Source organism: Erinaceus europaeus, chromosome X (genome assembly GCF_950295315.1).
Source record: "Erinaceus europaeus chromosome X, mEriEur2.1, whole genome shotgun sequence".
NCBI lineage: Eukaryota > Metazoa > Chordata > Mammalia > Eulipotyphla > Erinaceidae > Erinaceus > Erinaceus europaeus.
In genome coordinates, this window is record NC_080185.1 from 17,860,233 (window position 1) to 17,875,473 (window position 15,241).

Sequence of the window (15,241 nt, forward strand, 5' to 3'; positions counted from 1 at the left end):
TTCCCTTAAAACACTTCCCACAATTTCATGATCAGAAAAGTCCCAGTGGAACTGGGGTTTAAGGTCCTTTAGTCCTAATCTTCCCCTTAACAAGGTCAGCAAGCTATTAAATTAAGGACCTTTGCTCCCAAATGATCCACAGCAGACTCTAGTGGTGACAGATGGGACAGTGGGATATAGTACACTGGGATAAATATAGCGTGATCAGGTCCTCTAATAGGAGAAGGATGCCCAGATAGTCCCAGAGGGAGAACAAAACTAATTCAGCCTTGCAAAGTTAGGGAATGCATCCCCAGAGGAGAGATAGTTACTTGGATTAGAAAAGTAAGTCAGAGAGAGTGTGGTGGCGCAGCGGGTTAAGCGCACATGGCGCAAAGCAAGCGCAAGGACTGGCTTAAAGATCCCGGTTCGAGCCCCTGGCTCCCCAACTGCAGGGGAGTCACTTCACAAGCAGTGAAGCAGGTCTGCAGGTATCTGTCTTTCTCTCCCCTTCTCTGTCTTCCTCTCCTCTCTCCATTTCTCTCTGTCCTATCCAACAACAACAACATCAGTAACCACAACAATGTTAAACAACAAGGGCAACAAAAGGGAAAATAAATTAAAAAAAGAAAAAATAAATAAAAACATTAAAAAAAAGAAAAGTAAGTCAGGGTCTGGGGAGACAGCTCAGTGGGAGAGCAGAGAGCTTGCATGCCTGAGACCCCAGATTTCATACCTCACACTGCTATATGCCAGAGGAAGAAGCAATAGAGAATTAGGAGTCAACCTGGCAAAAGGAGAGAGAAGAGGATTTTAGGCATAGGGAAGAATTCATCTGAAGCCATGTGAGAAGGAAGGATGGAAGGAAGAGAGGAATGGAGGGAGGGAGGGAGGGAAGGAAGGAAGGAAGGAAGGAAGGCAGGAAGGAAGGAAGGGAGGGAGGGGGGACCACAATTAGATGGATATATGTAGGTAAGTGACTACCATTCTCTGTGGCCAGAGAGGTCTGAAGGACAGAGAAAGCAGGACCAGAGAGTTTGGACACTGCTGGCAATATCAGAAGAGAAAAAGTCAAGGAGCTGGGATTTTATTTTATATTTTTTATTATTAGTCAAGCCATTAAAAAAAATTGAGATAGATAGTGGTTTACAAGATTGTAAGACTAGAATATGATTCCCTACCACACCCACCACCAAGGTATGCCAGTACTCCATAACCATGTTCGTTCTCACAAAGTCTTAGAGACAGTTTGTTTACTTCTGGTTTTGTTTTCTGTTTGCAAGTTCATGTGTTTCAAGCCTCTAAATTCCACATATGAATAAAATTGTCTGGTAGTTGTCTTTCACTTCTTATTTCACTAAGCATAATCACCTCCAATTGCATCCATTTTGTCCCAAAGACACAGTATCATGTATTTTTATTTTTTACTGCACAATAGTATTTTTGTATCCTATCATTTGTTGATGGGCATTGAGATTGCTTCCACTCTTTGGTTATTGTAAATTGTGCAGCTATGAACATAGGCGTGCTTATGTTCCTTGCAATTAGTGTTTTCATGTCTTACATCAATAATACAGGAAATGACAGGTGTTGGTGAGGTTGTAGAGGTTCTACTACACTGTTAGTGGGAATGCAAACTGGCACAGCCTCCCTGGAAAACTGTATGGAGAGTCTTTACACAGGAACACCATATGAGGCAATGATACCACTCTTAGGTGTTTATCTAAAAGGATTTTGTTTTATATGCACTGGGGAGTCTCCAGGGCTACATGAAGGGGAACACTGTCATCTGTTGTGCACTTTTGAGTTTCCAGAGAATTATTTGTAAAGAAATAGTTGGTTGGATGCATACATACATACATACATACATACATAGATCAATAGATGGAGATCAAGAGCTCACTTTGGCATATGTGGTGGCTGTGGTCAAACCTGCAACTGTTGTTAAAATTCAGAGGGTCCAGCTGGCCGGGCTAGCTTCACAGGCAGGTAACAGAGACGACCAGACACACGGCTGGGAAGGGAAGCTGTATTTCTTTATTCAGGAACAACGATTCATAAACTAAACCAAACTAATCACCAAACAGAACTCTGCTGTCTCTTTGCGGCGGCGCAAGCACTCTCTCTTACTCTCGAACTCTGGAACCCTGGAACTCTGCAACTCTTCAACTCTCCAACTGTGGAACCCTCCAACTCTCTCTCTGGAACTCAGGAACCCTCTCTCGGGGTTCCTTGGGGCGGGGCCAAGCGGGCCCGCGAAGTTAGCAGGACTGATCCAATTCTCTTGGCGGGGGAGAACTAGAACCCAATGTAAAGCATACAACAATTCCCCCTTTTCTTTTTAACTAAATGACTATAGTATCAAGGGTGTGGGGTGAACAGAAACATATATCATACAGGCATTTTTAAAAAAGAAACTGGCACAAATATGGAGAAACATGTAAGCAAGTAACAAGAACCAGTGTGCTGCCAAGGGAAGGCCTGAGGGGACCGGCCATTTTTTGCCTCTGTGGGCAAAACTTTATCAGCTTAAAGAAAACATTTCTTGCCTCTGGGGGCGTACTTGCCTAGACGGGAATTTGCATGGGGGTGGGGAACGGCCTAGAGTCCCAAAGGCAGCTGGCTGCAATTTACTTACTATGAAACAAAATTTGTTATTAGCATATTTCTAATAGAGAAGGAATTTGAGACTTTTACATAGCAACAACGTCTTTTTAACCTCTTGTTACACCCATTCAAGATGGAGTCAGGAAAGGAAACATCAGGCATGAGAATAATTAGCATAGCCATTGTGCCATCTACCATTTCTAATAGAGAAGGTAATGGAGAGTTTTACATATCAACAAGTCTATTTAACCTTTTGTTTAGACCAACTTAGTTAAAATATATTGATTGTTAACTAAGTTTTACCTCAGACTTTAAATGTAAGTTAATTTTATCTTTATGAGAATTACGTTGAAAACCTTTTTCATTTAACTTTGTCTAGTAAGAATTTAACCTTAAAGTTACTGTTTACCAAACTTTAAACATACACATAAACATGGACATTAATACACAAGGAGAGAAACCTTTGTTACGAAGACATGTCATTTCAAACACGAATTTAAATCTGTACTGTCTTAGTTGTTGGGGGGGTGCGTTGTCCAGTGGTGGTCTCTTGGGCAGCTTCACTTCTAGGAATTGCAGGTTGCGATCTCTGCACAAATCTCTGCGTACTCCAGCTTGTCTGCCTTCAGACCGGACCGGCAGCTGGAGATCTCGTGTGCCCAGTTTTGGCAGGGAGCCCGGGGGTCCGGGAGGTCCGGGATCGTTCCAGAATTCATAGCAAGAGGGCAGGCACGCCAGCTTTGTAGAAGGCATGGACCTAGGTGCCCAGGGGTGGCGGCCATGATAGGCCACCGCGGCCCTGCCCCATGGACCTGCCATGTCTGCTGCCCTGCTCACAGTGGCCGAGCAGCATGGAGGGATCACGCGTCCAGTGCCCTGCGCCACGCAGTGGAGAGCCGGCTCCTGTGGGCTGGCCTGCGTGCTGGCATTGGGCTCCTGCGTGGTGGAATCGGGCTCCTGTGTGGTGGCATCGGGCTCCTGCGTGGTGGCATCGGGCTCCTGCGTGGTGGCATCGGGCTCCTGCGTGCTGGCGTCAGCCTCCTGCGGGCTGCGGGGCTGTGGGGCTGCGGGCGCGGTGCACGGGGTTGTCTGGGCGTAGCCAGCTGGCTGGCTGTTTAACCAGGTGGAAACAGCAGCTCCACGCCTCGCCTCCCACCCACTGGCTATTCCTGCTGGCTGTTCTGAGTTCGCCCGAGCGAGTGGAAACCGCAGAGTGGTCCAGAGATAAATGTTCCAGAAACAGCAAAACAGTCTCGTGAAGAAAGAGCAGAGGCCTTTGGAGATCTCTTCACAAGCAGAAGAGAAGGCCATAGTGCATAGGTAGCCAAATTGTCTTTACTTATCTGAGAGATACGCAGGTCAGGTCCACATGGGCGCCATTTGTTGTTAAAATTCGGTGGCTCCAGCTGGCCGGGCTAGCTTCACGGGCGGGTAACAGAGACGCAGAGACAACGGCTGGGCAGGGAAGCTGTATTTCTTTATTCAGGAACAACGATTCATAAACTAAGACAAACTAATCACCAAACAGAACTCTGCTGTCTCTTTGCGGCGGCGCAAGCACTCTCTCACTCTCGAACTCTGCAACTCTCCAACTCTTGAACTCTGGAACTCTGGCGGGGTTCCTTGGGGCGGGGCCAAGCAGGCCCGCGAAACTAACTGGACTGATCCAATTCTCTTGGCGGGGGAGAACTAGAACCCAATGTAAAGCATACAACATGCAACCCTTATATATTTCAGTCAGGAATTCTACCACTGAATCACCTCTCCATCCACTCGATTGTAGATTTTCAGATGCTCTGGTTGTCCTGGGAAGCAGTGATAAAGTCTGGACCTGGAGTGATGATAGATGTTTCTACAGCTTTGAGAGCATGATTCTGGGGTCATCTCAATCCCTGTGATAACTCGAGCAGTATTTGGATATCTCATTTAATCAGGGGTGATGAGGGGAGTCAAGAGTGATTACCTGGTAGTCAGGAGGTAGCACAGCGGGTTAAAGCACATGGGGCGCAAAGCACAAGGACTGGGGTAAGGATCCTAGTTCGAGCCCCCAGCTCCCCACCTGCAGGGGAGTCGCTTCACAAGTGGTGAAGCAGGTCTGCAGGTGTCTATCTTTCTATCCCCCTCTCTGTCTTCCCCTCCTCTCTCCATTTCTCTCTGTCCTAGCCAACTACAATGACATCGATAACAACAATAATAACTAAAACAATAAAACAACAAGGGCAACAAAAGGGAAAATAAATATTAAAATAAATAAATAAATAAGAGTGATGACCTGCTGTTTCTGGAATCCAGTTCCATCCCTAGCATCTATACACTGTGACTGGGCAGTATGCTCTTGTGTCTGTTTGCTGTTGTCTTAGTGCATCTTCACTTAATACAAAGGGAAAGTCAGGGCAGTACTTTATCAGTAATCATGCTGGTAAAACTTAGATACCAATGGTAGATTCAGATCTCAATTGTAGGTCTGTTGTTATTTTTTTTAAATTTTTTATTTAAGAAAGGATTAATGAACAAAAACATAAGGTAGGAGGGGTACAACTCCACACAATTCCCACCACCCAATCTCCATAACCCACCCCCTCCCATGATAGCTTTCCCATTCTCTAGCCCTCTGGGAGCATGGACCCAGGGTCGTTGAGGGTTGCAGAAGGTAGAAGGTCTGGCTTCTGTAATTGCTTCCCCGCTGAACATGGGCGTTGACTGGTCGGTCCATACTCCCAGTCTGCCTCTCTCTTTCCCTAGTAAGGTGGGTCTCTGGGGAAGCGGAGCTCCAGGACACATTGGTGGGGTCTTCAATCCAGGGAAGCCTGGCCAGCATCCTGGTGGCATCTGGAACCTGTTGATTGAAAAGAGAGTTAACATACGAAGCCAAACAAATTGTTGAGCAATCATGGATCCAAAGCTTGGAATAGTGGAGAGGAAGTGTTAGGGAGGTACTCACTGCAAAATCTAGTGTACTTCTGCTTTCAGGTATATATTTTGCAGTAGTTTATGGATACGTGTGCACATAAGCTCTCTCTCACAGAAACTGGTGTATATCTAGGTTATGGGACTTTGTTAGAAAGTGAACTACCTGAGATGAAATTAGAGTGTACTATAAAAGGAAAGGTCTCACCTGAGTAATGAAGCCGAAGCGTTGTCATTCCACACGTGAAGTCTCTGGACACAGTCTGAGGTGAAGCATGTTGAGGTGGCAATTCTTGCGTTGGTTAGTTAGGTTGTGATCGGCGGATGCAATATTATTTGGTTTGGATTGGGAGATGCATACGGGAAAGTGGGTCCTATCCAAGGGTTCTAGGACTGGGGGAAGTAGGGGCTCTGTAGTGGAGATGTGAGGTTCCTGCTGTCTTAGGGTTCAAAAAGACAATCGAGAGTTAATGTTATCATCACATTATTTGTTAATTGGGTTAACTTTGAAAAGTCCTTTTGTTATGGTTTGCTGTACAGTATCCAGTATCTTGTATATAGCTGTGCTATTGGATGCTTCTAATCTACTTGGTCTAGGCTTTTGAGAGAGTCCGCATATCAAATACACAGCCTATATATTAAAAAGATTCAGTTTGTGTTTTGAGAAACTTTGAGACATACAATTGATTTTCCCCCTCTCATATTAATTAACTACTGATTTATATGTCTACATTTTGCTAGGTTTGCTAGGTCTGTTGTTATTAACAAGAGGATAACTTTTTACTATGTGTGCCACTGCCTGGCCCTCAGAGAATAGCTTTTTAAAAATATATATTTTATTTCATCCACAGGCAGAACATAAGAACAAGAACAGAAAGGAGAAACACAAAGTGAAACTGGGACTGGGTTTGGTGTATTGCACTAAAGCAAAGAACTCTGAGGAAGGAGGAAGAGGGTGGGCACTTGTGCACGATGATGGAAAAGGACCTAATTTGGGGGGGGGTGAAACTGTTTTGCAGACACCTGCAAGGTGAATGAGAAATTCTTTCCATGTGTCAACAACTGTACTACAACCCCTTAAACCGCTAATAAAAAAATTTTATTTATGTGGGGCCAAGCAGTGGCACACCTGGTTATGCACACATACTATAGTTTGCCAGGACCTAGGTTCAAGCCCTTGTTCTCCACCTGCAGGGGAACAAATTTAAGTGATGAAGCAGGGTTATAGGTGTCTCTTTATCTCTTTCCCTATCTCCCCCTCTCCTCTCAATTTCTCTGTGTTTCTACCCCCCCACCAAAAGAAATCTTTATTTACTTTGGCTAGAGGGAGAAAGACCTGTAGCACTGCTTCTCCACTTGTGAAGCTTCCCTCCACTGCAGGTGGGAGCCAGAGGTTTGAACCTGTGTCCTTGCGCGTAATACACTGTGAGCTGTGAGCTTTACTGGGTGTGCCGCTGCTCCTTCCCAACAAGAGAATAGCTCTAAAGCATTTAACATTTTTCTTTTATTTTAAAAAAATATTTATTTATTTATTTGAAATGTAGGAGGAGAGAGAGAACCAGACATCACTCTGGTACATGTACTGCTGAGGATAGAACTTAGGACCTCATGCTTGAGAGTCTAATGCTTTATCCACTAAGCCACCTCCCGGACTGTATTTCTTTCTTTCTTTCTTTTTTTATTAAAGTACATATATACATGTGCTTTATTTAGAGTTAAGACTATAGGCTGACTTAAATCCTTGTGGTTTACTAGTTCATTTTATTCTTTAGCAACAACAAGCAGGTTTCAGGCACTTGTCAAACAAACAAAATAAACAGTGAATTATTGGATTCAGGGAATTCTTACTGGCATTGCCTGGAATCTCTCAGAATTTAACAATGCTATCAGGGCATTTAACGGTGCCTACCAGATTTCAGAAATAAGACTCTCATTTGTGAGAAAAATTAAATACAGTAAGAAAACCTTCAAGTCATATACAAATGTATTGTATATAATTTCCATGTAGTTTTGATATTAATGCCATATATCCAGAAGGAATATTTTTTGACCTATTCATACTCTGTTAAAAATCAGTGTGGTTTGTTTTTTGTTGTCTACTATTTTATTTTATTTTTATTTTTTATTTAAGAAAGGATAAATTGTGCTCGCTTCGGCAGCACATATACTAAAATTGGAACGATACAGAGAAGATTAGCATGGCCCCTGCGCAAGGATGACACGCAAATTCGTGAAGCGTTCCATATTTAAAAAAAAAAAAAAAAAAAAAAAAGAAAGGATAAATTAACAAAACCATAGGGTAGGAGAGGTACAATTCCACACAATTCCCACCACCCAATCTCCATATCCCACCCCCTCCCCTGATAGCTTTCCCATTCTCTAGCCCTCTGGGATCATGGACCCAGGGTCATTGTGTATTGCAGAAGGTAGAAGGTCTGGCTTCTGTAATTGCTTCCCCACTGAACATGGGCGTTGACTGGTCGGTCCATACTCCCAGTATGCCTCTCTCTTTCCCTAGTAGGGTGGGTCTCTGGGGAAGCAGAGCTCCAGGACACATTGGTGGGTTCTTCAGTCCAGGGAAGCCTGGCCGACATCCTGATGACATCTGGAACCTGGTAACTGAAAAGAGAGTTAACATACGAAGCCAAACAAATTGTTGAGCAATCATGGACCCAAAGCTTGGAATAGTGGAGAGGAAGTGTTAGGGGGGTACTCACTGCAAACTCTAGTGTACTTCTGCTTTCAGGTTTATATTTTGCAGTAGTTTACAGATACGTGTGAAGATATGCTCTCTCTCACAGAAACTGGTGTATATCTAGGTTTTGGGACTTTGTTAGAAAGTGAACTACCTGAGATGGAATTAGAGTATACTATGAAAGGAAAGGTCTCACCCGTGTAATGAAGCTGAAGGGTTGTCATTCCACACGTGAAGTCTCTGGACACAGTCTGAAGTGAAGCATGTTGAGGTGGCAATCGTTGGTTAGGTTGTGATCGGCAGATGCAATATTATTTGATATGGATTGGGAGAGGCATACGGGAAAGTGGGCCCTATCCAAGGGTTCCAGGACTGGGGAAATAGAGGCTCTATAGTGGAGATATGAAGTTCCTGCTGTCTTAGGGTTCAAAAAGACAATTGATAGTTAATGTTATCATCACATTATTTGGTAATTGGGTTAACTTTGAAAAGTCCTTTTGTTAGGGTTTGCTGTATAGTACCCAGTATCTTGTATATAGCTGTGCTATCCGGACTGTATTTCTTACAGACTGGGCATGGGCTAAGGTAGAGAGTAGAAAGTACTGGGCAAGTGTTTGCAGAGAAGCTGTGCTAGGAGTCTCCAGTGTTGTCTACCTCCCCTCTGAAGGTGCTTGGGCTGAGCATGGGATCCCCTTTGCTCAGTTTGTGCAGCTTTGTCATATTTCATTTCAGAGGCACCAAACATAAGAGTTGGGGTCGGGGGAAGGAAATCAGTGGGTAGAGCTTATACTTGACTGTGGCTGAGAGACTGGATTCCATCATCCCTACGCACACCATAAAGGAGCACCATGGACAGCACTAAAGGGACTTCTATAGATGCTGGTCCTTTGGTGTCTGTGCCTCTGCCTGTCTCCTTTCTCATAATAAATATGTCAAAATAAGCAACATAATGGGCTGGAGAGGCCACTAGGTGGTATAGCACAAGTGTGTGAAGTCTTTAGTTTAAAAAAAAAAATCAAAAGCAACCGCAAATTGACACTGAGTTAAAAAGCCGAAGCTACAACTGGTAAAAACTCGATCTCAGAGTGGGGAGATAGTATAGTGGTTGTGGGGACACCAAAGGCCCCAGGTTCAGTCCCCTGCACCACCATAAACTAGAGCTGAGCAGTGATAAAAACAAATAAATGAATGAATAAATAACAGCAACAACAAAACCCAATCTCATTTAAGAGGCAGTGGTCAAGGTGCTGAGTGACAGTGCTTTGGAATCATGGCATCAGAGGATTGGTGTCTTGTGGACAAAAGACAGGAAACCCAGTCTTACATAGTGGGTAGAAAGAAATACTTTGAAGTGGTAAAAGTTTAGCATTTCATGAGTTTGCCTACATGAATCAATACAGACCCTTTACAACTGTCTTGTGGATTTTTGGATTCAAATCATTGCTAGAACTGGTGGGTGAGTCACAGTGTTGTCAGTGTCCAAATTCCCCATGGAGAGCTTCTGTTTGCCCATGTGGCATTTTTTTTGCGGTCTGCATTGTTGTGTCTGATATAATGAGTTTTGCTCTCCTGCAAAACAAAGCTATTACAGGTGCTGCCCCGGGCTGCTTTCCTCTGTGCATGAACTAGAACTAAATAGTTGACAGCTGAGGCTGGAATAGTGAGAGTTGTCCTAAGAAACTGTCTAAAATTGGGCCCTCCTCAATCGTTATGGAACAGGCCATGGCCTGTGCGCCACTATGTTCCATCGCTGGGGAGCCAGAGATGACCCGAACTGCCCCTGCGGCTACAGACAGACTATGACCCACATAGTCAACGACTGCCACCTCTCCAGATTCAAAGGAGGTCTCGAAACTTTACATCAGGCTCAACCTGATGCTGTTGACTGGCTATGGAAGAAGGGCAAACGCTAGAAGAAGAAGAGGAGCTGGGGTTTGATGCACCTAGTAGAGCACACCCTTTACCATGTGTGAGGACCTGAGTTCAAGCCCCAGGGTCCCACTTGTAGGGAACAAACTTCACTAGTGGTGGAGCGATACTGCAAGCTAAGTGTTCCTCCTTGCTGTCTGTTTCCCTCTATTAAACAAAAAATTTTAAAAAGGAATATGCTGGGGCCGGGTGATAGTACACTTGATTGAGTGCATACATTTTTCATGTACACGGACCAGAGTTTAAGCCCCTGGTCCCCGTGTGTGTGTGTGTGTGTGTGTGTGTGTGTGTGTGTGTGTGTGTGTGTCTCGAGTGGGGGGGAGGGGGCAGAGTGCACAAGTGGTGAAACAGTTTCAAGTCTCTCTCCCTCCATATTCCCTCCTCTCTCTCAATTTCTGTCTCTGTCCTAAGTAAATAAATCAAATACAGAGAGAGAGAGAGAATATATATATCTGTTGTCTTTGAAGGTGGTCTGAAATACACCAGCAAAAATGAAATGAATGAGATGGAGAGAAGCAGAAATGAAAAGAAGGCTGTTCATTCTGAAATAAGACAGATTTTGCATAGAATACGATGGAGTTCTTATTTTTCTGACGTAGGGTCTTAGGCATGCACTGCTTCTGGGTGACTTTAAAATTCATGTGGAGAGAAAGAGACAGAGACACACAGAGAGATACTACAATACCAGAGCTTCCTCCAGTGCTACAGCCTCTCCTCCTGTGGTGGCAGGACACACTCCTGAGATGTGAACATTGCAAGGCTCTTGCTCTGCTCAGTGAACTCTTCTTAATCTTTTAACTTTGAAGGCAGAAGGGTTTTCACAAATCACTTGGGTTCATGAACCCAATTTCCAGAGTGTGAAAGAGGGAGGAATTCACACCAAGATGAGGCAATTCTTGGATACCAGTTAGCTATTCCTTTCCTTTCTCTCTGTTCAATCAATTTCTCTGTCTCTGTTCAATCAAAAAATAATAAATAAAAGAGAGAGAAGGAGGCATAGGGGAGAGAGACCTGAAGTACTATTTTACCATTCGTGAAGCTTCCCCCCCCCGTAGGTGTCCTTGTGCATTGTGATGTGCATTTCAACCAGGTGCGCCAACACCTGGCTCCCACTTATGAGATTCTAAGGGTTCTGAGGCGTGCTGTTCCAGAAGCAGGGATGTAAGCCAAATATCTTTTTTCTTAATCACAGACCTCACGATCACAAATATAGTATTTGTTCCGCAAATAGCTCTTGAAAATGTGCTCAGTGCCAGACTCAGTTCTAGACATAGATGTTCTAGCTGTGAGTAAGGCAAAGAATCCTAGAACTGAGCATATTGTACAGCCCGTCAGAGCAGCACTAAGTTTGCCCATGGGGTCTCAGAGGCCTCAGGCTCAATCCTCAACACCGTCATGTGCCAGAGCTCCCTCTCTTTCCCTCCTTGCTTTCTCTCTTATAGTAAATCTTTTTTTTTTCCTCCAGGGTTATCACTGGGGCTCTGTACCTGCTTCACAAATCCACTGCTCCTGGCGGCCATTTTTTTGGGGGGGTAGGACAGAGAGAAATTGAGAGGGGAAGGGAAGATAGGGGGAGAGAAAGTTAGACACCTGCAGACCTGCTTCACCACTTGTGAAGCAACCCCCGTGCAGGTGGGGAGCCAGGGCTCAGATGGGATCCTTGTGCTTAGTACTATATGCGCTTAACCCAGTGCGCCACGCCACACATTTCTCTTTCTTTTTTTAAAAAAATTACATATATATTTAATATTTATTTATTTATTCCCTTTTGTTGCCCTTATTTTATTGTTGTAGTTGTTATTGTTGTCGTTATTGATGTCGTTGTTGTCGGATAGGACAGAGAAATGGAGAGAGGAGGAGATGAAATAGAGGGGGAGAGAAAGTTAGACACCTGCAGACCTGTTTCACCGCCTGTGCAGCGACTCCCTGACTCCCCTGCAGGTGGGGAGCCTGGGGCTAAAACCGGGATTCTTATGCAGCTGGTCCTTGTGCTTGCACCACCTGCATTTAATCCGCTGTGCCACCGCCCAACTCCCCCATCTTTTTCTTTTACAAATAAAGTCTTGAGATCCCTGTCCTTCTGGGCCTACATTTATGTCTACGTATGTGTATGTATATGGGCCATATAATATTCCTGCATATATATAAAGGAAGAAATAACCCCAGAAAGCAGTGTTGATGGTGAAGAATCACAGTTTTGTGTTTGCTTGTTGGATGTGAACTCACTGAGGTGACAATTGAGCAAAACCCTGGAGAGACAGCCGTGCACCTTTCTGTGGGGAAGAGGATTGCCAACTTTTGCATGTTGCCTGTGGGCAGAAGAAGAGGCCAAGAATAAAAACTGTATTAGCCAGAAGGCTAGCAAGCCTGGCTGTTTTCTTACTACTCAGGAGCAAAACCCTTCTTTTTGTCTACTCTAAGAATTTCCAGTGCAATCTGCAGTCATTTATATCTTCTTCTTTCTTTCTTTCTTTCTTTCCCCTTTTGTTGCCCATGTTGTTTATCACTGTTGTGGTTATTGATGTCTTTATTGTTGGATAGGACACAGAGAAGTGGAGAGAGGACGGGAAGACAGAGAAGGGGAGAGAAAGACACCTGCAGACCTGCTTCACTGCATGTGAAGCGACTCCCCTGCAGATGGGGAGGCGGAGGCTGAAACCTGGATCCTTCTGCTGTTCCTTATGCTTTGCACCATATGCACTTAACCCGCTGCACCACCGGCCAACTCCCAGTCATTTATATCTTACAAGTGTACAGCTATTTTTTTATTGCACCCTCTGATGAAAATGAGTATATACAACACCCAGATAAAATTTGCACATACTGAATTCCTTTGTGCCCATGCATGTACCTGCCTTTGGTGTTGCAAACCATTGCCTGATTTACAGATGCAAGCGTAGCGGAGTTTCACTTATGAGAGAGAATGCAAGCCTGAAGCTTTCTGCTTTCCTGGAAGAAAGAACATCTTCCTGCTAGGGAGAGGTTCAACCAGAGCTATTTTGGATCACTTGACACCTGAAATGAGGAAGCAGTACCCGCTAGGCAGATTGGCCCTTTTTGGGGATCTAAAAGGCAAGGGTGAGAATACTGTGGTTTTGTAGTGAGTCAGCCTCACTGGAAGGGGAGTGGTTCTTGTTTCCTCTTCATTATGGATTCCTGTCAGGAAGAAGCCCACCCTTTCTATCTTGCTCTTCAGTGCTGTGTAGCTTGCAGGAAAGGCCCACCAGACCAGGGTTGCTGAGATGGTCTCCCTTCCTGGTTGGGAAGCCATAAGCCTAAAGGAAAATGCGTCTCTGGTCCAGTTTTTTTGGGATAAGATGGGGGGGGGGGGGGAGGAAACTTACTCCTGGCTAGTTCTGCCCTCTATTGGGTACAAATAACCTGAGTTTTGGAGTGAATGAATCTGTGCTAGAACAACTAGCTCTTAGCGAGGAAAAGGGCTCAGGCTGACCTTCCTTAACTGTCTGTGGTTGAGTGAACATCTGTTACAGAAAGACCTTGAACCAGCCTTTGGGGAGGAGAGAACTCTGGCTGTTTGCTGTAAGAGGACCCACCCATCACTGGGTGACCTTGGACCTCAACTACTGCCCATTATATCAAAGGTCAAAGTCATCGGGAAGGGTGGGAGTTAAGAGTCCCTGAGGCTAACCTTCTGTTTCCAGACAAGCTCTAAAGTATTCTCTGCTGGAGTTAACTTTAACCCAATTCACCAGTCTCTGGCCATCCCCTCCCCTAGGGCCATGTCTGCCAGTCCATGCCCAGCTGTTTTGGCTGGGCTTTCTCAGAAGTTTGCCTGTGAAACAGGGAGCACTGTGGAAGGTAATCAGTGAGAAAGCTAAGTGTTTGTTTTTTGTGTGGGGGATATATGAGAGGGAGCACACTAAGGAAGGAAATGCCTCAGGGACAGTTCCATGAAAAAGAAGAAAGAAGGAATAGGCAGAGGACTGGCAGGAAGGGAAGCCAGATGCATCCTGGGGTACTGGTGACTAGGCCAGCCTGATAGGACTGTGCATTCATTCATCTGGTGAAATTTATTTGATCAATCACTTTATGCCAGGCCCTGGAAACCGGGAACACAGAGATCCAGAGAACTGGTTCTCTGCTCTTGCTACTGTGGGCAGAACCACTGATACAGCTACTTAAAGTGTTTCCTTTGAGTTACACTCAGTGCTAGTGATATTGTGCACATAGAAAAAAAATCTGGGTTGGGGGGTGGGCGGTGGCTCAGCGGGTTAAGCACAGGTGGCACAAAGCCCCAGCTCCCCACCTGCAGGGGAGTCACTTCACAGGCGGTGAAGCAGGTCTGCAGGTGTCTATCTTTCTCTCCCCCTCTCTGTCTTCCTCTCCTCTCTCCATTTCTCTCTGTCCTATCTAACAACAGTGATATCAGTGACAACAATAATCATAACCACAACAACGATAAAACAAGCGGGGGGGGGGGGGAAGGTCTCCAGTGCACCAAGTCCCAGCAATAACCCTGGAGGCAAAAAAGAAAAAAGAAAAAGAAATCAGGGCTGTTCAAGTCATTTCTGTATTCAAGGGAGATACTTGTATTCAAACAGTCATTTGCAAAGTACTTTGTTTTATGCCTCACAGCCACCCTGTATGGATCTTCCCATTTAACAGGTCCATCCATCTTCCAGGTTAGGAAACAGTTAAGGCCATTTGCCTGTGATCACATTGCAACGAAGTAGGTGGTCTAAGACCAGAACCTAGTTCTCCCCAGTTCTTCTGTATATTTGGTTCCCTGCCCCCAAGCTCCCACCAACCCCTTAGATAATGGGATCTTACAACTGCCTGATACAGAACTTTCTGAGCAGAAATAAAGTCTGTAACTGGTTTGTCTGGGAAGAAATACTTCTTGTCATACAGGAATGAAAGGCTGGATTTCCTGAGCAGGGAAATGGCCATCAGCTCAAGGAAATGTGTGACCTGTTTGAAGACATATATTGGTAGGGTAAAAAAAAAAGTACTAAAAATAAGATGACGCCTTGTAGGCTTGTTTTGTCTCACTAGTCCATTGTGAGACATACTCAGACGTATTCACTGTGATCTGTGGGACATTCTGTGCTTTTCTTTTTTGCCCTAGTGGACAAGGCTGTGGAATCCTTCCAGTCTAGCTCC

The 15,241-nt window shown here is 44.8% G+C and overlaps 1 protein-coding gene and 1 non-coding gene across 7 annotated transcripts in view; both read left to right on the forward strand.

Annotated features, from left to right (window-relative positions):
* Positions 1-15,241, forward strand: part of FGF13 (fibroblast growth factor 13) — a 737,755-nt gene that overhangs the window by 61,751 nt on the left and 660,763 nt on the right. The gene's annotated exons all lie outside the window — the stretch shown is intronic.
* LOC132535987 (U6 spliceosomal RNA) lies at positions 7,637-7,743 on the forward strand. Its single transcript, XR_009547688.1, has one exon. It is a non-coding gene; the product is annotated as a U6 spliceosomal RNA (small nuclear RNA).